Source organism: Mustelus asterias, chromosome 28, assembly GCF_964213995.1.
Source record: "Mustelus asterias chromosome 28, sMusAst1.hap1.1, whole genome shotgun sequence".
NCBI classification, from domain to species: Eukaryota; Metazoa; Chordata; class Chondrichthyes; order Carcharhiniformes; family Triakidae; genus Mustelus; species Mustelus asterias.
Genome location: NC_135828.1, coordinates 17,907,187 through 17,934,826, shown reverse-complemented (window position 1 = coordinate 17,934,826; position 27,640 = coordinate 17,907,187). Strand labels below are relative to the sequence as shown.

Sequence of the window (27,640 nt, the reverse complement as noted above, 5' to 3'; positions counted from 1 at the left end):
GTGGGATTTTGGTCGGTGCAGGCTCGATGGGCCGAATGGCCTCCTTCTGCACTATAGGATTCTATGAAGATACGATTCTATTCTGTGATATAATCCTCAACTCCACTAGAGTCAGACTGACCAATTTCTAAACCACTTGACAGTCGTAAACAGCCAGATGGCCACTGAACTGGAGAATTTCAACTAACGTGACGTAGTCTTCAAGTCCTCCGAACTCTGCATACCTGCAACACTGGCCTCTTGCCCATCTCTCACCTCCTTCACAGTTACTGTCTGATTACTGTGAAGTGGCCAGAGGGGAGATGATAGCATAGTGGGTAATGTCACTGGGCTAGTTATCCACAGGCCCTGGCTGATGGGTTCAAATCCCACCACAGCAGCTGGTGGAATTCAAATCCAATTAATTAATCTGGAATTCAAAGTGAGTCTCAGTAATTTAGTCATGGTGATCAGGAAGCTAAACATTTGATTGTCGTAAAAAAACATCTGGCTCATTGAAGTCCTTTAGGGAAGGAAGTCTGTCATTCTTACCTGGTCTGGCCCACATGGGAACCGAGACTCTCAGCAATGTGATTGACTCTTAACTGCTCTCTGAAGTGGCCGAGCAAGTAACTCAGTTCAAAGACAATTAGGGATGGGCAGCAATGCCCACAGCCCGTGAAAGAATAAAGAACATTTTACTGTGAAATGCAAGTAAATGCTTCCCAGTGAAGATGATGAGGAATTTTCTCCTTATTTTAAGAATATTCCTTTTTTTGCATAAGTCTGTCGGTCCAAGACTAGATTCGAGTTAGAAATTGATTCAAAGAACAAAGAAAATTACAGCACAGGAACAGGCCCTTTGGCCCTCCAAGCCTGCACCGACCATGCTGCCTGACTCAACTAAAGCCCCCTACCCTTCCGGGGACCATATCCCTCCATTCCCATCCTATTCATGCGTTTGTCCAGATGCCCCTTAAAAGACACCATCGTATCTGCTTCCATTACCTCCCCCGGCAGCGAGTTCCAGGCACCCACCACCCTCTGTGTAAAATAAAACTTGCCTCGTACATCTCCTTTAAACCTTGTCCCTCGCACCTTAAATCTATGCCCCCCTAGTAATTGATTCTGCCACCCTGGGAAAAAGCTTCTGACTATCCACTCTGTCCATGCCCCTCATAATCTTGTAGACTTCTATCAGGTCTCCCCTCAACCTCCGGTGTTCCAGTGAGAACAAACCAAGTTTCTCCAAACTCTCCTCATAGCTAATGTCCTCCATACCAGGCAACATCCTGGTAAATCTTTTCTGTACCCTCTCCAAAGCCTCCACATCCTTCTTGGGATCTTCACATTCAAACTTGGGAATTTGTTCAAAATGTGCCCTTTGTGTGTGCTTTGTAGGGAGCAACGTTTACGCCAAAGAAACTGTAGGAAAGAAACAGACTGGTACAAGAAAGGATTTAGTATTTGTTACAAAATGGACAAGGACAGAGAAATAGAAGGAGAAAAGCATCCTGCACAAAGAGCAATTGTGTGGCCAAACAGACATTTATAACAGCAGAACTGTAAACACAATAAGACATGGTATTTGTTTAAAGGAAGCAGATGCAACAGCAACTAATTGCATTAATAAAATGGATTTAATGGGCGGTGTTCGCTGGTCTCTCCGCGGCATTTTTCTTGCGGCGGGAGACAGCGTGCTGTTGGCTTTTTCCATCAACTCTTTCCCACGCTGCCGGGAAATCCTCAGCAGCGCTGTCGGCAGTGCCAGAAGATCCCGCCAGTCGGAAAGCTCTGGCCAATATACAAAAACATCCTGAATACAAACAAAGGATAAATTAGGTGGCACGAGTCAAAGTTTTGTCAAAGAGGTAGGTTTTAAGGAAGGTATTGCAAGAGGTCTGTAGAACCAGAGAGTCCCTACAGTGCAGAAGGAGACCATTTGGCCCATCGAGTCTGCACCGACCACAATCCCACCCAGGCCCTACCCCCATGTATTTACCCTTGACACTAAGGGGCAATTTAGCATGGCCAATCCACCTAACCCACACATCTTTGGACTCTGGGAGGAAACCGGAGCACCCGGAGGAAACCCACACAGACAGTCCAAAGATGTGCGGGTTAGGTTGATTGGCCATGCTAAAAAAAAATTGTCCTGAGATGCGTAGGTTAGAGGGATTAGTGGGTAAATATGTAGGGATATGGGGGTAGGGCCTGGATGGGATTGTGGTCGGTGCAGACTCGATGGGCCGAATGGCCTCTTTCTGTACTGTAGGGTTTCTATGATTCTATGGCAGGGGGAGAACGTGCAGACAGTGACCCAAGCCAGGAATCGAACCCGGGTCCCTGGCGCTGTGAGGCAGCAGTGCTAACCACTGTGCCACCGTGTGGGATCTTGTCGGCTGTAACGGTTGTCAGTAATAAGGAGAAGGGCAAAAAGGTGTACAAGAAACCAGAGTCTGAGGAGTGAAGTGTTTTGAAAGGTTGGGGTGGCAGGGGTAATGGAAGGTGTAGAGATGAGAAGTGGGGGAACTAAGTAGGAATTTCAGCCTGAGATTGAGAACTTCAAATTTGATTTGATTTATTATTGTCACATGTATTAACATACAGTGGAAAGTATTGTTTCTTGAGTGCTATACAGACAAAGCATACCGTTCATAGAGAAGGAAACAAAAGAGTGCAGAATGTAGTGTTACAGTCATAGCTGCAGTCAAATCTGATGGCAGTGGGGAATCAACCAGATCCAGGGTGAAAGGTGGGAGATAGATTACAGGCAACGGAGCTTTGGGTAAGTTGAGGTTTATACAGGGTGCATCATGGGAAGTTGTTCAGGTGAGCTAAAGGAGAAAGACCTGCAGTTGTTTGGCACTTTTCACATCCACTTGATATCTGCTTTGCAGCTAATGACGCACTTTTTGAAATGTAGCCACTAATGGAGTGCAGGAGGTGACATGAAGCTGACAAAGACATGGATGAGGTTTCAGTGGCAGGTGGTAGACAGGTGATGTTAAAGATTTTGGGGGACATTGTGGTGGAAAATATACGGCATGGTAAGCTCAGATAGGGCTCTAAACAGCTTGTTCAATCTGAGATCCTAGCCAGGGAGGAGGATGGAATCGAGAGCAAATGAAAAGAGTTTGTAGTGAAGGCCAACAATGATGTCTTCTGTCTACCCGCTGTTCAACTGGATCATAGAATCCCTACAGTGTGGCAGGAGGCCATTCAGCCCATTGAATCAGCACCAACTCTCTGACAGAGCATCCCACCCAGGCCCTATCCCCATAATCCCACACGTTTACTCACTAATTTCCTCTTAACCTACATATCTTTGGACACTAAGGAGCAATTTACCTAACCTGCACATCTTTGGAGTGTGGGAGGAAACCGGAGCACCCGGAGGAAACCCACACAGACACGGGGAGAACGTGCAAACTCCACACAATCAGTGACCCAACGTGGGAATTGAACCCGGGTCCCTGATGCTGTGAGGCAGCAGTGCTAACCACTGTGCCACCGTGCTGCCCACAAATTGTGGATCACCCAGGATTGGATGACAACACAAAGGGGTGGCCTAGTGTTTACATTACTGAACCAGTGTTGTGGTGTATCAAGAGACACTCAACAAGGAGACATTAGGAGGGCCAAACAAGACACAGACTTTATTTGACCAAAACACATACGGGGGTACAACTTGAGAGACCTTGCAAAACCATAGATTAATCAGGGCACAAATTGATCAGGTCTCAGCCTACAGCTATGTATCAATACTGTAGTGACCTTACAGTTCCATTTCCCTCTAGCCCATATGTAACATTAGCATATCTGCCTTAGCTAATGTCTTTCTATCCAGATTTTCTTTAATTAACGAATGCAAAGTCCCTGAGCTAAGCAGTTTCTTCCAGTCCCTGCTGTGTTGAGTGTGGATAGGCCTCCGCTGAGTCTGTGGATCGAACACTCTTCTATGATGTGGTGCACAGTTTGCTCTCTCCCACAGGTACATGGGGGCTGGCACTCATGCCCCATCTGTGGAGGTTGGCCAAGCAGGGGCCGTGGCTGATGCTGAACCTGTTGAGGGTGGTCCATTCTTTTCTTGGAAGGTTGAAACCAGACAGCTGTTGGGTTGGATTTGAGACCAGCTACTTGTTTGTCGTGTCCACTAATTCTCATGTGTGTCTGTGTGTGTGCGTCTGTGTCTGTCTGTCTGTTTCCAGGATGACGCTGTGGGTGTGCTTGCACCACAGGGACTGCAGCAGTGCAAGAAGGCAGCTCACCACCACCTTCTCAGCGGGAATTAGGGATGGCAATAAATGCTGGCCTAGCCAGCAATGCCCACATCCCTTGAATGAATATAAAAAGATACCAAGATCACCATTACTACGACTAGCCTTTTAATTCCAGATTTGTTAATTGAATGTAAATTCCACCAGCTGTCCTGGTGGGATTTGAACCCATGTCCCCAGATCATTAGCCCGGGCACCTGGATTGCTAGCCCAATGTCATTACTGCTATGCCACTATCCCCTCGTACCTCTGCCCCCCCCCCCTCCCTCAATTAAATAAATAAAAACTGAAGGAGACATCATGGGCCCAAAGGGTGGCTGGATATAGCACTTGGGGCGCATGGGATCAAAGGTTATGGGGAGAAAGCAGGATTAGGCTATTGAGTTGGATGATCAGCCATGATCGTAATGAATGGCAGAGCAGGCTCGAAGGGCCAAATGGCCTCCTCCTGCTCCTATATTCTATGTATAATGGTTACCATGATACTACTGGATTGTTGTAAAGTCTGAACTGGTTAAATTTTAGGGAAGGAAACCTGTTGTCCTTACCTAGTCTGGCTGATACAGATTGACAGCGAAGTGATTAACCGTTAACTGCCCTCTGAAATGGCCTAACAAGTTCACCAGTTGTTAAAGATGGCAATAAATGGCACACGTAAGAATGTAAGAGATGGGAGCTGGAGATGATCAGTGAACCTACTCACTATTCAGGGTGATCTTGGCAGCTCTTGGGCTTCAGCTCCACTTTCCTGTCCTTTCCCCATATCCCTTCATTCCCCAAGAGATCAACAATCCGTCCAACCTAGCGTTAAATATATTCCATGATTGCACATAAGCAGCAACTGTGGGGTACAGAATGCCAAAGATTCACAATCCTTTGAGTGAAGAAATCTCCGTTCTAAATGATCAGCCCCTGATCCTGAGATTGTGGTATACTGGGCGTGGGACGCACTGTCTGGTGGTGGAGGCAGATTCAATCGAGGCATTCAGAAGGGCATTAGATGATTATTAGATGGTTACGGGGAAAAGGCAGGGGAATGGCACTAAGTTACAATGACCATTTGGAGAGTTGGTGTAGACATGATGGGCCAAACGGCAGTCTCCTGTGTCGTAACAATTCTGCGATGTTCTAGACTTCCCAACAGCAGAAATAACCTGTGCCTACCCTGTCAAGCCCCTTCATAATCTCAAATGTTTCAATGATATCACCTCTCATTCTTCTAAACGCCAGAGAATGTAGGCCCAAAGAGCATCAGCCTCTCGTTCTAGGACAATATCCAATCCCATGGACCAATCGAGGAGTGCTTTACTGTACTACCTCCAGAGTAAGTATATCCTTCCTTAAATATGGAGACCAACATTGCATGCAGTATTCTAGATGTGGTCTCATCAAAGTCCTGCACAGTTGTATCAAGATTTATTTAATATTATACTCCAATCCCTTTGCAGTCAAGGCCAATTTCCTAATTGCTTGCTGTACTTGCATAAAACCATAAGATATAAGAGCAGAATTAGGCCATTCGGCCTGTCAAGTCTGCTTTACCATTCGATCATGGCTGATAAGTTTCTCAACCCCCTTCTGCTTTTTCCCCGTAACCTTTGATCCCGTTACCAATCAAGAACCTATCTATCTCTGTCCTAAATAAATGACCCGGCCTCCACAGCCTTCTGTGGCAATGATTTCCACAGATTCACCACCCTCTGGCTGAAGAGCTTCCTCCTCATCTCAGTTCTAAAGGGTTGTTCCTTTACTCTGAGGCTGTGCCCTCGGATCCGAGCTCTCCTACTAATGGAAACATCTTCCCCACGTCCACTCTATCCAGGCCTTTCAGTATTCTGTAAGTTTCAGTGAGATCCACCTCCCACCCCCATCCTTCTAAATTCCATCGAATACAGACCCAGATTCCTCAAACACTCCTCATACATCCATAGAACCATAGAACGTTACAGCACAGAAACAGGCCTTTTGGCCCTTCTTGCCTGTGCCGAACCATTTTTCTGCCTAGTCCCACTGACCTGCACCTGGACCATATCCCTCCACACCCCTCTCATCCATGTACCTGTCCAAGTTTTTCTTAAATGTTAAAAGTGAGCCCGCATTCACCACCTCATCTGGCAGCTCATTCCACACTCACACCACTCTCTGTGTGAAGAAGCCCCCCCTAATATTCCCTTTAAACTTTTCCCCCCTCACCCTTAACCCATGTCTTCTAGTTATTTTCTCCCCTAGCCTCAGTGGAAAAAGCCTGCTTGCATTCACTCTATCTATACCCATCATAATTTTATACACCTCTATCAAATCTCCCCTCATTCTTCTGCGCTCCAGGGAATAAAGTCCTAACCTATTCAACCTTTCTCTGTAACTCAGTTTCTCAAGTCCTGGCAACATCCTTGTAAACTTTCTCTGCTCTCTTTCAACCTTATTAATATCCTTCCTGTAATTAGGTGACCAAAACTGCACACAATACTCTAAATTTGGCCTCACCAATGTCTTATACAAGCTTTTTATTCTCGGGATCATTTGCGTGAACCTCCTCTCATAGAAATCATAGAAACCCTACAGTGCAGAAGGAGGCCATTCGGCCCATCGAGTCTGCACCGACCACAATCCCACCCAGGCCCTACCCCCACATATTTACCCGCTAATCCCTCTAACCTATGCATCCCAGGACTCTAAGGGGCAATTTTTAACCTGGCCAATCAACCTAACCCGCACATCTTTGGACTGTGGGAGGAAACCGGAGCACCCGGAGGAAACCCACGCAGACACGAGGAGAATGTGCAAACTCCACACAGACAGTGACCCAAGCCGGGAATCGAACCCAGGACCCTGGAGCTGTGAAGCAGCAGTGCTAACCACTGTGCTACCGTGCCGCCCTCTGGATCCTCTCCAAAGCCAGAACATCCTTCCTTCGATACGGGGCCCAAAATTGTTCACAATATTCCAAATGTATGCAGGCTTGTTGCTCCTTGTACCGTGTAAGTGCACCCAAGTCTCTGGGAACATTAACAATAACAAGTTTCACAACTTAAAAAAAAACTTCTGATGACCAATGTGAATAACTTTGTACTCCCTTGCATTATACTCCATCTGCCAACTCGTTACCCACTCATTAACCTGTCCAATTCTCTTTGCCACCTCTTTGTATCCTCTTCACAGCTTGCGTTCCCACCTCGCTATGTATCTCCAGCAAACTTGGATGCGTTTGTCTCTTCATTTAAATCTTTTTTATACTTTGGAAAAGTTAAGTTCAAAGTGGGCTGAGTACAATGGAATCAAAAGGTGAGAGGGACAGTTTTTAAAAAATACTTTTCCAATTCAATCAAATCAAATCCAATTCAGAGTCTCAACAAGTTGAGACATTTCAGATCCAGGCTGACAAGACAGGGCGAGCGACCAAACCACCCTGTCCTGGGCCTGATTTACATGAGCCAAGCTGATTGGAGAAGGGGGAGGTTCCTCCTCCAAGACTTGAGCTCATTTGCATCTTAGCCAAAAGGCCGAGATGCTGCTTTAAAAAATTGCTTCATATGAAACATATGAAGCTTCAGTGTAACCTAATGACCTCAACCAAGTGCAGCCGACCATGGGCTGCCGACCATACTACACTTGATCTTAGCCAAAAGGCCGAGAAGAGAGTTAGAAAGTTCATTGTGAAGCGGGGGACAGTTAAATTAAGGAAAGGTATTGTACTGAGTTGTGTGGGCTGCGTAGGGAAAGACCTCCTGGAAGCAGCTGGGAGAAGATGCACAGTTTGAATCAGCTATCCAGTCATGCCAGAAAAGTCTTGGGCTGCAGAAGGCCGTCCTGTTAATGAAGTTTCTTGGATTCCCACAGCAGAGTGGAAGCGAGGTTCAGCAGTTGTGTGGCATACCTATACTCTTGCAGCAGCAGTTTTGCCTTGGGTAATATTACTGGATTTTTATACTTTAACAAGTGTAAGGGAGGGTTGCCAGGAAGGTGTTTACTTGTGGGTCGGGCCAAAGAACAAAGAAAAGTACAGCACAGGAACAGGCCCTTCGGCCCTCCAAGCCTGTGCCGATCACTAAACTTAAAAAAATCTTCTGCCCTTTCTCGGTCTGTATCCCTCTATTCCCTCCCTATTCATGTACCCATCCAGATGCCTCTGAAATGTTGCTAATGTGTCTGTTTCCACCACCTCCAATGGCAGTGTGCCAGCAATCCATCACTCTGCGTGGGAAAAACTTCCCTCGCACATCTCCCTGAAATTTTCCCCCTCTCACCTTGTAATTGAAATTTCCACCCTGGGAAAAGGCCTCTGACTATCTATGCCTCTGACTATCTATGCCTCTGACTATCTATGCCTCTCATAATTTTGTAGATCTCTATAAGGTTTCCTCTCAGCCTCCGTCTTTCGAGTGAAAACAATCCTAGTTTATTCAACCTCTGCTCATAGTCAATACCCTTGAGACTAGGCAACATCCTGGTGAATCTACTTTGCATTTGCCCCAAAGCTTCCACATCCTTCTGTTAGTGTGGTGACCAGAACTCCATGCAATACTCCAAATGTAGCCTAACCAAGGTGGGGAGGTAAGGACAAGTAGGGAATCCTTTGGGGGAGTGTTTTTAAGACTAATGTTAACTGTGTAAGGGTAATCTTGCGTGCGCAAGTTTTCATTTGTTCTTGTTAATATTTTTATTGCTAAAGTTTTAAATATGAATAGTGTTACTGGACTTCTATGAGATCAGTAGGATTTCTTCCTGTTTAAAGAATAGATATTGTCCGTGGGCCAATTTTCCCCCTGGGGTTTGGTTTGCTCAGCAATTAACATCTGTTGTGATCATAACATCAACTCAATTAGTTACATCCTCAAAAAACTGTAATGAATCTATCTGTTAAACAGGATTTCCCTTTCCTAAAACCATGTTGACATGTTATAATAATCATATGTTTTTCTAAGAGCATTGTAATGTCTTCCTTTAATATATACCAGTGATTTTCCCAGCATTGGATGTCAGGCTGACTGGCCTATTGTTCCATGTTTTCTCTCTCCCTCCTTTTTTGGAATAGCGGTTTTACTCCTTCTGTTTCCAACCAGAAAAAGGACTTCAATTTATGTTGTGTTTCATGATGTCCCTGAGAAAATGTTTCCAAACAGCTTCATTTTTATTCTAAAATTATTCACCTGTCGCTGAGTCATGACTAGCATTTGTAGCAAGAAACAGAGTTGTCGTCTATAATAAGTCTTAGGAGGCAGAAGCCCCTGCACCAAAATCCCTTTATTTACAAACTCTAGTCTTAGTTTGTTTATTAATCACAAGTAGGCCCACATTAACACTGCAGTGAAAATCTCATAGTCACACTCCTGCACCTGTTCGGGTACACCGAGGGAGAATTTGGCATGGCCAATGCACCTTAACCAGCGCGTCTTTCAGACTGTGGGAGGAAACGGGAGCACCCGGAGGAAACCCATGCAGACACGGGGAGAACGCGCAAACTCTACACAGACAGTGACCCAAGCCGGGGATCGAACCCAGGTCCCTGGAGCTGTGAGGCAGCAGTGCTAATCACTGTAACAGCAGTAAACAGAGTGCTGTCAGTCAGCAGTCTATCTCCGGGGGTGTCAGAGGAACTGACACTCCTGGTTAAGTCCAAGGCAAAGACTCCCTGATTGGCCCATCGATTGGATCCTTAGTCAGGGAGTTCATACTCCAATAGGTCAACCTCAATGGCCTGATTGAAGTCATTACATCGTCCGGAATTCTCCAGCCATTCACGCCCCATGGCTACCAATGGGAACGGAGAATTTGACACTCAGCCAAAATTCCGTTCACTGTAGTGGCACCAGAGAATCCCAGCCGCGGGCAAGGCCGGAGAATTTGGCCCATCATTTCAGGTGGATGATGACCTGTCAGTTTACATGCTGATGGGTCCTGGTGGAACCAATTGGTGTGGGTTCACCTAGAGCCCATTCTGGTGAACCGCAACTCCTGGATTCAAGTGCCTAGGTTCCCAGAGGTTACATTTCTGTTATGGCTCTCAATAAGTTCATAAGATGTAGGATCAGAATTAGGCCATTTGGCCCATCGAGTCTGCTCCTCCATTCAATCATAGCTGATATGCTCCTCATCCCCATTTTCCTGCCTTCTCCCCATAACCCTCCAACCCATTAAAAATCTGTCTAACTCCTCCTTAAATTTACTCACTGTCCCAGCATCCACCGCACTTTGGGGCAGCGAATTCCACAGATTCGCAACCCTTTGGGAGAAGTAGTTTGTCCTTAACTCTGTTTTAAATTTGCTACCCCTTATCCTAAGACTATGATCTCCCATTCCAGAATGTCCCACAAGATGAAGCATCTGCTCCACGTCTACTTTATCCATACCTTTTATCATCTTGTATACCTCAATTTGATCTCCCCTCACTCTTCCAAATTCCAGAGAGTGTCGGCCTAAACTGTTCAATCTCTCTTCATATGACAAACCCCTCATCTCTGGGATCAATCTGGTGAACCTCCTCTGAACTGTCTCCAATGCCACTGCATCTTTCCTCAAATAAGGGGACCAAAACTGTGCACAATACTACTGTAGCTGCAAACCTCTCCACATTCGCCACAATTGGAACCGCAGAATGGTAAAGCAGGAAAGGAAAAGTGAATTTCTGTAGACTAGGCGCTGACTAGACAACCGCAAGCACTCCTTTTTGTTTATGGGTCTGAGGTCAAGGTTGAATGCGCGTAGCTTGTACAAATGCAACTTTAACAAGAATATATGACATTGATCTTTGGGGAAGGCAATTCTAATCGAGAAATGATGACCTGACAGTTGGATGAGTTTCCTTTTCAGTTTAGATGACGGGAAATGAGTTAAATGCGGTTTACTTTAACAGGATTGTCCTTTGCTCCTTGTGCAATCTTGTTCAGTGTTTGCAGGGAAACTGCGTACAATACAGATGGAACAGGCTATTTTTGTTCTTCGGAAGGATCAGTGCAACAAAGTTGAATTGCTGACTGCAATCTAACCAACTCCTGATAAAACACATTCAGGGTCACATCTTTCTTGAATGGAGTTCTCAACAGATGCTGCATCACTTGGACCCTCTTACACATAGAAACACTACAGCACAAAACAGGCCCTTCGGCCCCACAAGTTGTGCCGAACATATCCCTACCTTTTAGGCCTACCTATAACCCTCCATCCTATTAAGTCAAGCAGGAGTCTCTTAAAAGACCCTATTGAGTTTGCCTCCACCACCATTGACGGCAGCCGATTCCACTCGCCCACCACCCTCTGTGTGAAAAACTTCCCCCTAACATTTCCCCAGTACCTACATTATTATCATTATCCCCAGACTCCTAAACTCAATCCCTCGATTGATAAAGGCCAGCACACCATACGCCTTCTTAACCACCTCTTCCACCTGCGGGGCCGATTTTAGAGTCCTGTCATCTTGCATTCTTGCCCATCTCAGACCTGCATCTTACACACGCCGCTGGCTATTTGACCATGGTGGCTGCATGAGGCAAGCAGGTTGTGTGACATTCACTAATGCACTTCACTCTCTCATGCAGGACAATGTTGTGCATAATTGGAGAGAGCAGGAGCTAACCAGAATGCAGGGGAGGAGGCATGTATGCTCTGACCTGCATGAAGACGATGTTGTTGAATATTATTGGGGCATCTGTTGCTGAGCCAAGGCCAGCAGTGAGGCTGGAGTCATTAAAGATGATTAAAGTATCCTCATAACTAATCCGCCTCCTCGCATTCCAACCACACCCACCCCTCCCATCTCACTCACCCTTCTGATTTACAAATTGCAGATGTTTTAAAAACCATCTTCCTCGTCCTTTCTCAGGGAGGTAAATACAAACCTAGTGAAGATGCGCTCTCACTCTGTCTGCTTCTTTCACAAGGAGAGGATGGGATGCACTGAGTTCTCATTGAACAGTGGGCCGCAGTCACATCTCTTCTGCAGCAGTGGATGCAAATATCTTCAACTTCAGCCTAGAAGCAGCCAAACACATTTAACACCGGCAATGGGTGGTTTGGACACCCACTATGTTCTGTGATAGCAGTTGTGGCTGTAGCAGGTGACAGATTGCAGTGAGGACGGCACAATGGTTGGCACTGCTGCCTCACAGCTCCGGGGACCCGGATTTGACTCCGGCCATTGGTTCCTCCTCCCACCATTGCTCTTGCAGTTACCTGCCGGTCAGCCGTGGCCTGACTCTGGCCGCCCGTACTGAGGAGGAACAGGCCACCGCCCGGCAATCTAGACCCAGAATTGCTCAAAGTTGTCCTCCCGAGGTCATCTGCAATCTCCTCCACTGAATGTGAGCAGCCCTCCCCCAACCATGCTGCAGCCACTGAGGCAACATTGCCTTGGAGCACAAGGGCAGGCAAAGACATAACATTGATTATTTGTCCTTTGTATGCAGTATAGCACGATTATATTGAGTTTGAAATGTTTATATTGTGGTGGCTTTTATTTTTGCATTGTGACCAAGTCAACCCTTTGATGGTCATTGCCAGAGGAAAGATTTGGTGTTGGTGAATGGGATTTAGGGTTTTTTTAAATTATTTATTTGTGGGACATGTGCATCACTGACTGGCCAGCATTTATTACCCGAAGTCAGTTGAGAGTCAACCACATTACTGTGGCTCTGGAGTCACATATAGGCCAGACCAGGTAAGGACGGCAGATTCCCTCCTGTAAAGGACATCAGTGAACCAGATGGGTTTTTCCGACAATGGTTTCATGGTCATCAGTAGATTCTTAATTCCAGATATTTTTTATTGAATTCAAATTCCACCATCTGCCGTGGCGGGATTCGAACCCGGGTCCCCAGAACATTAGCTGAGTTTCTGGATAAATAATCTAGTGATAATACCATTGGGCCATTGCCTCCCCAGCGGTTGCTGGTTTTTGTAATCAGATGGGTTCTTTAGGTTGCCTTCTCTCCTCATCATCTTGCTCCATGGTTTGCTGCTGTTTATATTTGAGGGCAAGGGGGTCTACTCTCATGATGATGAGGTTGTGCAGCATTTGGGAGACCACGGTGAATCTTGGCACTCAGTCTGCCATACACCGCAGAGCTCCTGGTCCAGGCAACAGCACACCGATAGGTTCCTCTTTTACATTTCATGTAGCAGTGTGTCTTTCATTGAATGAAAGCTTTGCACGTGTGCCTGAGGTGTGCTCAGGAGTATTAAGCGAATAACAATTTTTGATCCAGTAGCCGCCTTTTGTTTGCTCTGGGGGCCTGAAGGCATCGTTACGATTGCCAGGATACCAGACATTGGGTTTTTTAAAATATATTCGTTCATGAGACATGGGCGTCGCTGGCTGGCCAGCATTTATTGCCCATCCCAAGTTTCCTGAGGGCAATTGAGTGTCAACCACATTGCTGTGGCTCTGGAGTCACATGTAGGCCAGACCAGGTAAGGACGGCAGATTTCCTTCCCTAAAGGACATTAGTGAGCCAGATGTTTTTTTCCGACAGTCGGCAATTGCCTGATTCTCTGCTGATGGTCACACAACGGATGGATGTTGAGGGAGTTGAATCTCTTTCAGTCCCGGTACTTGACACGGTTGATGTGTGGTACCAGTAAGGCATTCTGAGTGTGGTCCGTCACGCCCTCCACCCTGGGGGAAGCTACAAATCTAGTGAAGGTGCATTCTCGCTCTGGCTGCATCTCACAAAGAGAGGATGAGATGCACTGAGTTCACTTTGAACAGAGGGCCTGAGTCACTTCCCTTATGTATCAGTGGATGGAAACTGTGAGTTGTTGCAAATACCTTTAGCTTCAGCCTAGAAGCAGCCAAACCCATTGAAGTTCATTGCCAGGCTCACTTACACAGCCACCGGTAATGGGTTGCTTGCTATGTTCTGTGATAGCAGTTGTGGCTATAGCAGGTGACAGATTTCAGTGAGGATGGCATGGTGGCACAGTGGTTACCACTGCTGCCTCACAGCACTGGGGACCCGGATTTGATTCACACCTTTGGGTGACTCTCTGTCTGGAGTTTGCACGTTCTCTCTGTATCGCATGGGTTTCCTCTGGGTGCTCCGGTTTCCTCCTGAAGATGTGCAGGTTAGGTGGATTGGCCAGGTAAATGCATGGGGTTACAGGGAGTGGGCGGTGGCGGGGTGGTGTTGGGTCTGGGTAAGTTGCTCTTTCAGAGAGTCGGTGCAGACTCGATGGGTCGAATGGCCTGCTTCTGCACTGTAGGGATTCGATGATTATATGGATTTTGCTACATTTTCCCTTAGTGAGCCAATATGTGTAGGTTAGATGGATTAGCCATGGTAAATGTGTAGGTTTATAGAGATAGGGTGGGGGAGAGGTCCTGGGTAAGATGCTCTGTCAGAGAGTCAGTGCAGACTCAATGGGCTGAATGGCCTCTTCTGCACTATAGGGATTCTATGATGGCTTTACTAGTATGCAGATATCTCACACTGACATTCAGGTCGGAGAACTACTACCTGAACATCCAGAACTGATATGGCCTCCTGCTGAGGGCCATTCACACCCTCCTCCTGCTCCCTCTTCCAGCAGCTTGTTCTGCTCTCTGTGGCCTCCATTCACTCTCTGGGCCATGCTGTACTCCAGTGGAATGCCTACTACTGCACTCTTGTCTGCGGGTTTGTGCAGAAGCCTTGACGGTAGGAGGACTTCTTTCAGCAATCCCCACACCATGGCCCGTAGACATTTACAACTTGAAACAACTACAGAAAGCACCTTGTAGAATCGTAGCAACCGGCAACAAACTGGTCACTTTTAAGTAACACCAGCATGGGTCCTTCCTGTTGCGAAGAGCGGGCATTGACCCAAGCCACAGTGTTAGCTCTGTGATGTAATGATCTGGCTGCTCTGCATACTTCTGGCAGCCACTCGCTGTGTTTACACTTGCACTCTAACCAGTATGGCATCTGATGCGAATTGCCCGCAGTTCATCGTGTGCCGTGGATGCCATTTTACAACCCTCAGTACCCAGAAAAACAAAGAAGAAAGAAAATTACAGAACAGGAACAGGCTGTTCGGCCCTCCAAGACTACACCGACCATGTTGCCCATCTGAACTAAAACCCCACACACTTCTGGGTACCACATCCCTCTATTCCCATCCCATTTTTACTCAGAGTAGTAAGGGCATGGAATGCCCTGCCTGCAACAGTAGTGGACTCGCCAACTTTAAGGGCATTTAAATGGTCATTGTATAAACATATGGATGATATTGGAATAGTGTAGGTTAGATGGGTTTTAGATTGGTTTCACAGGTCGGCGCAACATCGAGGGCCGAAGGGCCTGTACTGCGCTGTAATATTCTATGTTCTATTCATGTATTTGTCAAAGATGCCCCTTAAAAGTCACTATCATGACAGGCGCTACTGAGCCCCCTTTTGTTATACCTAATCAATGTAATGGAACCAAGGCAGATGGAGTTGCAATATAGATCGACCATAATCCACTTGAATGGTGGGAGGAACAGACATGGCGGGATGAATGGCCTACTCCTGTTTCTATCGAGATGGTCTACCCTTAAATTTAATTGTTTGATGTTGTGCGCCCTAAAGCGACATGAGCGGCAGTTGAGGTATGAAGAGCTAAGCTGCACTTCAATGGATTATTTTCCCCACGTCACAAAGACTGTAGCTTAAATGTAAAAATCATCACGTTGGGACATATCCTTTTCGATTGTTCAATCAGCTTGGTTTGGCTCCATCTCTGACCAAGACCTGAAGAAAGGATTGCAAATGTAGCCCAATCCATTGCAAACCTCCCATCCATTGACTCCGTCAACACTTCCCGCTGCCTCGGAAAAGCAGCCAGCATAATCAAGGACCCCACGCACCCCGGATATTCTCTCTTCCACCTTCTTCCATCAGGAAAAAAGATACAAAAGTCTGAGGACACGTACCAACCGACTCAAGAACAGCTTCTTCCCTGCTGCCATCAGACAAAACCTACTTTACTTGAGGTTGATCTTTCTCTTCACCCTAGCTATGACTCACCTGATGAAGGAGCTCGTGATTCCAAATAAACCTGTTGGACTTTAACCTGGTGTTGTGAGACTTCTCGCTATGACTGTTAACACTACATTTTGCACCCTCTCCTTTCCTTCTCTATAAATAGTATGCTTTGTCTGTATAGCGCGCAAGAAACAATGCTCTTCACTGTATCCCAATACATGTGACAATAAATCAAACAAAATATGTCATAATGTTGGAGGAAAAATGAATAACTTAATTTCTTCATGAATAGTGCCAAATTACTGTAAGGTGAAATTGAAAGTGATTTTAAGTGTGTTATTTATTCAATGCTCAACATTTCCAAAGAGCAGCAATCAAACAAGCAAATAGATTGCTGAACCGTATAGCCAAAATAAAAGATTGTATGTCTGCGGAGCACCAGCTTGAACTCGGCAGTGTGTTATTCAGACCACACTTGTTAGTGATGTACCAACTCTGGTCACGGAGAGAAAAAGGGAAACGCTTGAGCTAACAAGGCAATGCATGGGGCTGCACGGTGGCTCAGTGGTTAGCATTACTGCCAAGGACCTGGGTTCGATTCCCGGCTTGGGTCACTGCCTGTGCGAAGTCTGCACGTTCTCCCCGTGTCCGCATGGGTTTCCTCCGGGTGCTCTGCTTTCCTCCCAGAGTCGGAAAGACGTGCTGGTTAGGTGTATTGGCCGTGCTAAATTCTCCCTCGATGTATCCAAACAGACGCCGGAGTGTGGCGACTGGGGGATTTTCACAGTAACTTCATTGCTGTGTTAATGTAAGCCTACTTGTGACATTAGTAAATAAACTTTAACTTAGAGAAGAATGACAAGACTATCCCTGACATTAGAATAGCCAATAATTGGCTTTGCAACATGTAACTGAGAGGTTATCCTGTACAGGTATATAGGATAAAGAGGTAAGGTAAGAATATAAACTTGCATTTATGTAGCACCTTTCATGAGGGGCAACGTTTTCACGCAGAGGGTGGCGCATATGTGGAATGAGCTGCCAGAGAAAATGGAGGCAGGTTCAAAAGCAACATTTTAAAAAGCATTTGGATAAGTACATTGATGGGGAAAGGATTAGATCATAGAATTCAAAGTCCAAAGATGTGTGGGTTAGGTTGATTGGCTATGCTAAAATTGCCCCTTAGTGTCCTGAGATGTGTAAGTTCGAGGGATTAGTGGGTAAAATATGTAGGGATATGGGGGTAGGGCCTGGGTGGGATTGTGGTCGGTGCAGACTCGATGGGCCGAATGGCCTCTTCCTGCACTGTAGGGTTTCTATGATTTTCTATGATTTCTAATAGAATCCTACAGCGCAGAAGGAGGCCATTTGGCCCATCGAGTCTGCACCGACCACAATCCCACTCAGGCCCTATCTCCAAAATCCCATGCATTTACCCGAACTAGTCCCCCTGACACTAAGGGGCAATTTAACATGGCCAATCCACCTAACCCGCACATTTTTGGAATGTGGGAGGAAACCAGAGCACCCAAAGGAAACCCACGCAGACACGGGGAGAACGTGCAAACTCCACACAGACAGTGACCCAAGCCGGGAATCGAACCCAGGCCCCTGGTGCTGTGAGGCAGCAGTGCCACCCATTGTGCCAGTGTGCCGCCCGCATTAGATTAGAGGGATATGGGCCAAATACGGACAATTGTGAATAGCTGTGAGGACACCATGGTCGGCATGGAGCGACTGGGCCGAAGGGCTTGTTTCCGTGCTGTATTCCTCTATGACTCTCTATGACTTCAGGATGCCCTGTAGAGCCAATATTTCTAACGTCTTAGTCACTGCTGTGGACGGAATGTGACAGTCAATTTGCACACAGCAACCTCCTACATTCAGCAATATGATAATGACCAGAATTGTTTGTTTCAGGTGTGGTGGGTAAGGGATAAATATTAGCCAGGGCACTGAAGAGAGCTTCCTTGTTCTTCTTTGAAATAGTGCTATGGGATCACGTTCATTCATTTGAGAGGACAGATGGGGGTCTTGGTCACCCAGTTCCTGTGGATTCACCATGGTAAATGCACTTGCATATTCAATAAGGGAGGAGTGGGAAAAATCACCAAGGAAGGTACTGTTGGAACCCAAAGTAGAGTATATGGCACACACTCTGATCTTACTTTGCAGTTACCTTAGGGCAAGTTGTTTAGTGAATAAGTTGTGTGTGCTATGGTCTGGTATAGCAAATCTAGTATCTGTGATAGCTTATCACACTTGTTTTAATACATTTGGCAATTTTAAAATTGCAGCTTGCTTGAGAAACCGTTCAGCAGGTAGTCTTGCAGAGATAAGAATGTGCATCATCATAAATCTTGCCCAAAATAATCACCTGAGTTACACGTAGTAAAGTCCAATTATTAGTCATCCCTCTGTATTGTCTTGTTGTTCTTCTCCGTTAGCTCTACTGTGTTTTTCTCTCTCTGACCAGATTTAGGTACAGAACCAAGGTGTGCTATGACCGATGCACTGCCGAGTTCAAGTCTGGATCTTGTTAGAAGTCCCACCACAGATCCACCTGATGGCTCAGTGGATAACTATTTGAATTTGATCTCCGATTTGAGTCAAGCTACTTATTCTCACCTATTATGTGCTTAATATGGATTCTTTATGTTACAGTGGTGGTGACTCATCGATGAGTTCTTGAGTACTTGTGTGTTTAGACATAAACTTCTTTATTGATAGACTTTAACAGTTCCAGTATTATCTTGCATTGGTTTGCTACCACCCTGCAGGCTCGTTGTTCACAGGGTTCTGTTCTAGACTGTTGTGACCATGTGACTATATACATCACAATGTGGGCGGTGTCACTCTCCGTTAACCCTTGCTCTGTTTTGATTTGATTTATTATTGTCACATGTATTAGTATACAGTGAAAAGTATTGTGTCTTGCGCGCTATACAGACAAAGCATACCGTTCATAGAGAAGGAAAGGAGAGGGTGCAGAATGTAATGTTACAGTCATAGCTAGGGCGTAGAGGAAGAGCAACTTAATGTGAGGTAGGTCCATTCTGGTGGACCTGATGGTCTGATGGCAGCAGGGAAGAAGCTGTCCTTGGGTCAGTGGGTATGTGACCTCAGACTTTTGTATCCTTTTCCCAACGGAAGAAGATGGAAGAGAGAAGGTCCAGGGTGCGTGGGGTCCCTAATTATGCTGGCTGCTTTGCAGTGGGAAGTGTAGACAGAGTCAATGGATGGGAGACTGGTTTGAGTGATGGATTGGGCTACATTCACGACCTTTTGTAGTGTCTTGCGATCTTGGGCAGGGCAGGAGCCATACCAAGCTGTGATACAACCAGAAAGAATGCTTTCTATGTTAAACTTGGTGAGAGTCGTAGCTAACATACCAAATTTCCTTAGCCTTTTGAGAAAGTAGAGGCGTTGGTGGGTTTTCTTAACTATAGTGTCAGCATGGGGGGACCAGGACTGGTTGTTGGTGATCTGGACACCTTTGCCGAGCAGCTTGCATTATAATGCATGCAGGCACATATCCTCACATTACCCAGGATGTCGGCGCTAAGAAAAATGGTGCTGGACTAGGAAGGTGAATGCTTAGCTAAGGTTTATGCTCATGCTTGCAATCCTGTGACTCGGCCAACATCCCTACAGCCACATTCTCTGGTCATTCGTTCATCTACTTCCTCTTCACAGTTCGTTGCTGCCCACGTAACAATCTTGACTACACTTCAAAAGTAATTAGTTCGAAAGTGCTGAAGGCGCATGAACCTATCAGTAATGGTGATGGACAGGTAAAGGCCATCTTGTCCATCCATGTGATTAAGGGATAAATATTGGCCAGGACATTGGTCAGATCTTCCCACATGGTTGGTAATACCTTGTACATTAGAAAAAAATCTCCGACTCACCCAAAATATAAGAAGTGCTAAATAAGTGTGAATTCACATTTCCTTGCTAGCTCTCAAGTTTGTTTGGATATTAGATTATAGAATCCCTACAGTGCAGAAGGAGGCCATTTGGCCCAACAAGTCTGCATCGACCACAATTCCACCCAGGCCTTCTCCCCATACATTTACCCTAGCTAGTTCCCCAGACACTAAGGGGCAATTTAGCATGGCCAATCCACCTAACCCGCACATCTTTGGAGTGTGGGAGGAAACCAGATCACCCTGGGGAAACCCACGCAGACACGGAGAGAATGTGCAATCTCCACACAAACAGTGACCCAAGCCAGGAATCGAACCTGGGCCCCTGGTGCTGTGAGGCAGCAGTGCTAACCACTGTGCCACCATGGGAGGAATATAAACATGTGTAACTTCAATACTCCTGGGGAGGTGTTGAGGAGGAAATTTGGGTATGTGGAGGGGTCAGCTTACAGTTTGAAACACCGATGTACGAGAGACAAAAGTCTGGGTGGTGGAGGGCTGAAGAGATGCAGAAGGTTCACCATTTCATGAGAAGTTCTCACCCTGTCTTATTAAATATTTAGCCTAGTTATATGCTGGACTAGTTTCTATTTAATTGTTGCTTTTTTTGCCCCTCTTGTAAAACCATTATTGTAACTTTAGGGATGGCATGTTTGCACAGTGGTTAGCACTGCTGCATCAGAGCGCCAGGGACCCAGGTTCAATTCCAGCCTCGGACGACTGTCTGTGTGGAGTTTGCACGTTCTCCCCGTGTCTGCGTGGGTTTCCTCCGGGCGCTCTGGTTTCCTCCCACAGTCCAAAGTTGTGGCAGATTAGACGGATTGTCCATACTAAATTGCCCTTTAGTGTCAAGGGGATTAGCAAGGTAAATATCTGGGGATAGGGCCTGGGTGACATTGTCAACGGTGCAGGCTCGATGGGCCGAATGGCCTCATTCTGCACTGACTCTATGATACTATGAAAATTATTTTGTTCAGTCCTTACAGATTTCTTTTTTTTTTCCGTCCCAAAACAGCTGGGTTTGACCTCGTCAGAATTCCCTAAATCAAACATTTTGGGAGATTTGGGTCTGAATGATCGAGCGACGTATGAAGACGGTGCCCAGTGAGGTCATCTGATCTCCAGAATACCATCAATAAGGTAAGTCGAGTACGGGACAATATCCAATTACACTTCATTGGGACTTCTCTAGATGTTAACCAGCTGCAGCCTTGCTGGAATTTCAGCTCTGGCTACCTTGTCTCTCTTTTCCACTGATCTCCTTTTCATCTCTCCCTCTCTCTGCCTTTGTCCCACATCTGCGTCCTACAGCCTTCAGTTCTTACGTAATTCTAAAATGACCTTTCCAGATGACCTCAGCTTACCTCACAAGCCTGGGCTCTCTGACTATTATAATTGTGAATGTTGACAATCGCTGGTCAGGGATTGAGAATTTCCTGGAATGTAATCCTAGTACGTGCCAGGAATGTTGAAGGGTAAATTCCGGCTGCAATCTCCACATTGATGGTTTTCTTTTCAAAAGAAAGGAATTTGGAACCAACTTCTCTTCCTCCATTCAAGTAAGTTCTTCTGTTTTATTGCTGCCTCTTTCTGAAAATGGAACCCTTGGTTGCCTAAACTCATTTTCCCCTAGCTTTCCACAAATGATCATTGTCTCGTGTTATTCCTCTGTGTAGTGCCTTCAGACGCTAATCCATGCTCATGTGTCGTTATATTGTACGTCGTTGAACAGTAAAGCTTTGGGAAAACAGAGCAAACTATCTACCCGAGTGCTTTCCAAACGTTATCCCACTCCAATTGGAGGCTTTGAATTTGCCGTGAGCCCCGCAGTGGGGGCTGTGAGCGGGGAGGTTGAGCGAGGGAAGAAAGAGACCCGTGAGCGTTGGTGGGTTGGGGAGAGCTTTTAATCTTCCACCTATTTTTAGGAACGCACCTTTTCTATTTGCTCTCGGGCTGGATCAGCGAATAGCTCCATCGTTCTAAATGATTGAGGAGGCTGGACAGTAGTAGATAGGGCGAAACTATTCCCACTGATAAAAGTGGACTTGAGAAGGGGCCTGATGAAGGAGCAGCGCTCCGAAAGCTCGTGATTCCAAATAAACATGTTGGACTTTAACCTGGTGTTGTGAGACTCCTTACTGGTAAGAGGATCGAGAGACAAAAGGGCACAGATGTGACGTGATTACCAAAGAAGCAAATGCAATGTAAATGTGGGGGGAGCGGGGGGGTAAACTCACCCCCATTGTTGTAAATTAAAATAAATATGTAACTACAAGACATGAACTCTGATTTGAATAGCATCATAGAATCATACAGTGCAGAAGGAGGCCATTCGGCCCATCAAATCCACGCCGACCACAATCTCACCCAGGCCCTATCCCCATAACCCCATACATTTATCATAGCTAGTCCCCCTGACACTAAGGAGAAATTTAGCATGGCCAATCCACCTAACCCGCACATCTTTCGGACTGTGGGAGGGAACCGGGGCATCCGGAGGAAACCCATGCAGACACAGAGAGAATGTGCAAACTCCACGCAGACAGTGACTCGAGCCGGGAATCAAACCCAGGTCCCTGGCGCTGTGAGGCGGCAGTGCTAACCACTGTGCCACCGTGCCACCCCTAAAGACCGTGCTGACTTGAGAAGAACGGAAAATGCTGGCAACATTCATGGGTGGAGGAAACAGATGAGTTAATTTTCCAAATGTAATCTCATATCAGGAATATGATCATTTGACCGACTCTCGTTCCCCAAGAAGCCTACCTAAGCAGTCCCACCTTTAAGTTTTTATTGTGTGGAAAGGTGCAGGCTAAATCCTGGTTTTGTAAAACACAACTAATACTTACTGGCAATTAGCGGTGCCATGCAAGTGTGAGTATTTGTTTTAACAATTACTTTGATGTCGCGATCAAGAGAACTACAGTCCTTGCAACCTTGACATGATCAGATCTATCAAGTTAAGTGAATCTTGTGACTAAGAATTGTCAATGACCAAATGCAAAAATGAAGGAAACCAATGCATTGACCAAATCATCTGTCTTTTTGTAACCTCAAATACAATTTATAAAACCTAAAATTGAGATCAATATTTCCATCACTGTAAAACCCAGACTCCTGTTCTTTAACTGCTCCCATTATTCTGATTTTGTGATACAGTACCTTGTATTCAATAGGCTTCTCATTCACTTAAAAATAATAAAATTAATAGTATAATTCCAAACTGATTGCATTAATCTTATGAATATCTAACATTAGCCGCAACTTTGCTTTTTACTACTCTGTAGAGAAACAGTTTAGCTTTAAACGCTGTCACAGAGCTACCCATCCACGACTAATCCCTCATTCTCATATTTACTGCTTTAACATATCCCTCAGTTACCTCGTTTTAAGACTAAAAAGCTCAAGTGTAAGTGAGGGGGTGGTGGCACGGTGGTTAGCATGGCTGCCACACAGTGCCAGGGATTCGGGTTCGATCCCAGCCTCGGGTCACTGTCTGTGTGGAGTTTGCACGTTCTCCCCGTGTCTGCGTGGGTTGTTTCCTCCGGGTGCTCTGGTTTCCTCCCACAGTCCGAAAGATGTGTGGGTTAGTTGGATTGGCCATGCTAAATTGCCCCCTAGTGTCAGCGGGACTAGCTAGGGTAAATGCATGGGGTGATAGGGATAGGATGCGATTGTGGTTAGTCCAGACTTGATGGGCCGAATGGCCTCCTTTTACACTGTAGAATTCTAAGAGGAGTTTTGATTGTGAGAGTTTAACTTGAACAATTTGTCGGAATTAGGCACCTTCCTGGTGTTCAAACTCTATAAATCTCTCGTCAGAATGCAGCTTGAATGCTTTGTCCAGTCTTGGCCACCAAGGTGCGAAGAAGGAATTTTAAGCCCTCGAGGTGTTTCAGAGAAGAGTCATGAGGCTAATCTCCTGCAGAGTCAAAAAAAATTAGACATGAGCTTTTTAGTCTTAAAACGAGGCAACTGAGGGATACCTTAAAGCAGTAAATCTGCCAATGAGGGATTAGTTCGTGGATGGGTAGCTCTGCGACAGCATTTAAAACTAAACTGTTTCTCTACAGAGTAGTTAAAAACAAATTTGTGGCTAATGTTAGATAATCTTTGCAAAGGAAAACAGGCCAACATGTGGCATGGACCCCCGAGGTGAAATAACAGAGGCGAAAGACTTGGAGAAGAGCAAATTACTGCGGATGCTGGAATCTGAGACCAAAAGAGAAAATGCTGGAAAATCTCAGCAGGTCTGGCAGCGTCTGTAAGGAGAGAAAAGAGCTGATGTTTCGAGTCCAGATGATCCTTTGTCAAAGCTTTGATAAAGGGCCATCTGGACTCGAAATGTCAGCTCTTTACTCTCCTTACAGATGAAAATCTTGGACCGGTTTAAGAATTAGTTGAATTATGTGTGGGGGGACTTCTCTCGAGCACTTGGTTCACATTGTCAAAATACTGGCACCAATACTTCACCCCAGTACCATGCAACTCGAAGCACTCTGTCCAGACAACAAATCTGTTAGGAATAAGTTTGGAAGGTCAAATTCTGTAAACCGACTGTACTGCCAGGTGCTTTCCAGTTCGGCAATAATAACTTCCACATGCTCATTATTAAACTTTACGAAAATCCTGGTGTTTGAGCTGCTTTTCAGAATACATATGCTCATCCGCACTCCTGGAGAGAAATACATAAGAACATAAGAAATAGGAGCAGGAGTAGGCCATCTAGCCCCTCGAGCCTGCCCCGCCATTCAACAAGATCATGGCTGATCTGAAGCGAATCAGTTCCACTTACCCGCCTGCTCCCCATAACCCCTAATTCCCTTATCGATCAGAAATCTATCTACAAAGGACACAGCACTGCCAGTTGGGACATTTGGTTTGTGTCGTGCACTGGGGCCAATTGAATATCTCACGATGCCAGAGTTACTCCTGATGCCAGTGCTTCACTGAGCCGTGTGTTGTGGTGAGAAACGCAGTGTCAAACACTTTCACTGCTGACCTGATCTGACTCACATTGCCGGGAAGGCTGTAGCTGGCTGGATGCAAATCTTGCCTTTTATTATTTGCTCTGGCTTTGCAGGGGGTGCTGCCTTCCTTTCTCTTCACCGGTTGCCCTGCCAACTCCGATATTGTTTAACCGGCAGAGGGCATGGCGGCAGTAGACCGTGCAATTGTAAAACTTTCTCACACTCCGCTCCAAGAGGCACGCAGGTACTGCTGCAGGTTCATTCTCAGTCGTGCCATTGCGCAATAAATAATGACAGCAGTAAATCACAAGTTGCAACACCTCCTGTTCCACCATACAGCAGCGTGGTGTTCACATGATGGTTGAGTAAGGATAAAGTAAAACCGTGCTTGGCAATATCGATGTAATTGAAACTAATTTGGGTCTGTGGACACATGAGATTTGATGAATCATTTCCTGACTGTCAGACATTGCTACTGTCTTTGATATGCCCAGGCTAGTTTCTGCCGAATTCTGACAAATTGTTATGATCCAAGTGTTTGCTCACAAGCCAACAAATGTAAGCAAAGATTCTGGATGGCATGGTGGCACAGTGGTTAGCACTGCTGCCTCACAGCGCCAGGGACCCGGGTTCAATTCCGGCCTCGGGTCACTGTCTGTCTGGAGTTTGCATGTTCTCCCCATGTCCACGTGGGTTTGCTCTGGTTGCTCTGGTTTCCCCGCCCCACAGTCCAAAGATTTGATTTGATTTATTATTGTCACATGTATTAACATACAGTGAAAAGTATTGTTTCTTGCGCGCTATACAGACAAAACATACCGTTCATAGAGAAGGAAAGGAGAGGGTGTGGAATGTAGTGCTATAGCCAGAGCTTGACTGGAGAGACAGATTAACTTAATGCAAGGTAAGTCCATTCAAAAGTCTGACAGAGCAGGGAAGAAGCTGTTCTTGAGTCGGTTGGTACGTGACCTCAGACTTTTGTACCTTTTTCCCGACGGAAGAAGGTGGAAGAGAGAATGAGTGGGTTAGGTGGATTGGCCATGCTAAATTACCCCTTTGTGTCATGGGGACGAACAGGGTAAATTTGTGGGGATATGGACTGGGTGGGATTGTTATCCTTGCAAGCTTGATGGGCTGAATGGCCTCCTTCTGTACTGTAGGGATTCTATGATTCAAATCCTGAGTTTTCCAATATTAACTGGTTGAGGCAGTGGTTAGCTGGGAATCTCTCACACCCAGGAGTGTCCGACTGTCTGATTCCCAGGCTGGTGCTATGTTAAATATTAGTGTCACAAGTTGGCTCACATTAACACTGCAATGAGGTTACTGTGAAAACCCCCTAGTCGCCACACTCTGGCGCCTGTTCGGGTACACTGAGGGAGGATTTAGCACGGCCAACGCACCCTAACCAGCACGTCTTTCGGACTGTGGGAGGAAACCGGAGCATACGGAGGAAACCCACGCAGACACGGGGAGAACGTGCAGACTCCGCACAGACAGTGACCCAAGACAGGAATCGAATCCGGTTCCCTGACGCTGTGACGCAGCAGTGCTAACCACTGTGCCACCGTGGCGCCCTGGCTGATCAGGGGTAAGCTGATAGTTCGCCCCTGCAATTGACCACCACACCCGTGAGTTGGCGAGATTGCCCGGGTTCCCCTTTCTGGTTGCTACTTGTGCAGGAAGTTCAGTGAAAACACAGCTGAACGGCCTGTGATGGTTAGTGTCCTGTACTCGCTATCGATGGCCAAGCGGGAATGAAGAGCTTGTCGTATGAGGAACGGGTGAGGGCTCTGGGTCTCGTTGGAGTTTAGAAGGATGAGGGGGGATCTTATTGAAACTTACAGGATACTGCGAGGCCTGGATAGAGTGGATGTAGAGAAGGTGTTTCCAATAGTAGGAAAAACTAGAACCAGAGGGCACAACCTCAGGCTAAAGGGCCGATCCTTTAAAACAGAAATGAGGAGGAATTTCTCCAGCCAGAGAGTGGTGAATCTGTGGAACTCTTTGCCGCAGAAGGCTGTGGAGGCCAGGTCATTGAGTGCCTTTACGACAGAGATAGATAGGTTCTTGATTAATAAGGGGATCAGGGGTTATGGGGAAAAGGCAGGCGAATGGGGGTGAGAAAAAAATCAGCCATGATTGAATGGCGGAGCAGACTCCATGTCTAATGGCCTTACGGGAGGAGCACTGAAGACCGACTGACAACTGTGGGTCCCGTCCCTTGGCAAGAAGCCAATAAAGACAGAGGGGTGATCAGTTGGAGCATTTGCAAGGTCAGAGTTGGGAGACACGTAGCTGGCCTCAAGATAGGGAGCAGCTGCAAAAGGGAGCAATTCTGAATCATGCTGTTTACAATTTATATCAACATAGACTTTGAGAGCAGACACAGCATTTCTAAGCCTGCTTCCAGGGGGAGCAGTCGAAGCAAATAATATTGGATAAGCACACGGGTGAGAATGTAATAGAGGGTTATTCTGATAGATGAGGAAGAATGGGAGAAAGCTCAAGTGGAACGGTAGTGTCAACATGGACTAGACGGGCTGA

At 46.2% G+C, this 27,640-nt stretch overlaps 1 protein-coding gene and 1 pseudogene across 5 annotated transcripts in view; one reads left to right on the top strand and one right to left on the bottom strand.

The window, feature by feature from the left end:
- rassf4a (Ras association domain family member 4a) overlaps window positions 1-27,640 on the top strand; it is a 305,015-nt gene that overhangs the window by 7,992 nt on the left and 269,383 nt on the right. For 2 of the 5 annotated variants that reach the window (XM_078199619.1, XM_078199620.1), the window contains 2 exons: window positions 21,139-21,263; window positions 21,435-21,682. The exons of 1 other annotated variant lie outside the window; for it this stretch is intronic. The gene's annotated coding sequence lies outside the window, so the exon portion shown is untranslated. The remainder of the gene's footprint in view (window positions 1-21,138; window positions 21,264-21,434; window positions 21,683-27,640) is intronic. 2 more of the 5 variants (XM_078199617.1, XM_078199618.1) reach the window with 1 other exon arrangement.
- Window positions 7,676-7,898, bottom strand: LOC144480374 (U2 spliceosomal RNA; annotated as a pseudogene).